The sequence below is a fragment of the Myotis davidii genome, unplaced genomic scaffold (assembly GCF_000327345.1).
Source record: "Myotis davidii unplaced genomic scaffold, ASM32734v1 scaffold96, whole genome shotgun sequence".
NCBI classification, from domain to species: domain Eukaryota; kingdom Metazoa; phylum Chordata; class Mammalia; order Chiroptera; family Vespertilionidae; genus Myotis; species Myotis davidii.
In genome coordinates this window covers 3,319,886-3,321,136 of record NW_006289416.1, presented here as the reverse complement: position 1 = coordinate 3,321,136, position 1,251 = coordinate 3,319,886, and positions in this window count along the sequence as shown.

Below are 1,251 nucleotides of genomic sequence, written 5' to 3'. Positions count from 1 at the left end.
AGATGATTATATGTTTCCAAAACTCACTGAACTTCTACACAGAAAATTGGAAATTTTTATTTAAAAGTTATACCTCAAAATTTTTAAAAAGATTATATATAATAAATCAGCATAGTTGAGAGTGCTTCTGTGTCTCTAGCAGACAGCTGTCTCTCCTTGGTGGGCAGAATTCCCACTGATTTTCACATCCAGATGTTATATGGGCACCTCTTCCTCGCTCTAGTGCTCTGGTGGGGGAGCCTGGCATGGGATTGAGACTCCATGCTCCTGTGGGGGAACCTTTACAGCTGACAGATCCCTCTAGAATCTCAGCCACCTGTGGGACTGAGGCCATCCCTTTTTGTATCTCCGCCCTTCCTATCAGTCTCAATGGGGCTTCTTCTGTAAAATTTTGGTTATGAAGCTTCTGTTCAGCTAGTCTTCAATTGATTATTCAGGTTGATTGTTCTGTATTTTAGCTGTAATTCTAGTTTGGTCCTGGGAGAAGTGAGTGTAGCTTCCATCTATTCTGCTATCATCTTGGATCCACCTCTGACCTTTTTATAAGAAAATTTTTTGCCAGAAAAATAAACAAACTAACACATACTTGAAAAGTAGCCTTGAACACAATTTAAAATCCTCCAAAAATGTTCCCTAAACTCGGTATAAACTTGGCAGGTCTCTGACTGCTTTTCCCAGAATGTTACAGTATAACAGAGGCTGTATGTTTAGATTATACAGGAGCCAGATTGATAATACAAGTGAGTGTCATGGAGCAAAAGGTACACTGCCATAAACTGGAGAGTACATGATCCCTCCCAAAAGAGTTGCCACACTGAGTCCTACAGATTGACACAGGAAAGAAAACATACCGCAGTGTAGCCAGAGCATCTGAAGTTTGAAAAGAAGCAGAAATCTCAACTTGTATGGGAAATGTCCTGATTTTTTTAGAATGATGGTTCACATTTTTTACATCAATATGTGGGCCAAATAAAACACATCCATAGGCAGAAATATGACCTCTGGTCCACAGTGCAGACTTCATGACTTTTTCCATAACAAAGTTTTGCCATCTTTCTAAACACTTAACATATTTATTTGTAACTAGAGGCCCGGTGCACAAAAATTTGTGCACTGGCGGGGGCAGGGGGGTCCCTCAGCCCAGCTTGCCTCCATCACATACTGGGAGCCCTAGGGGATGTCCTACTACCTGCTCCCTGCTCCCCTTGGGGAGTGGGCCTAAGCCACAGTCTGGCCTCCCTTTGCGGGAGT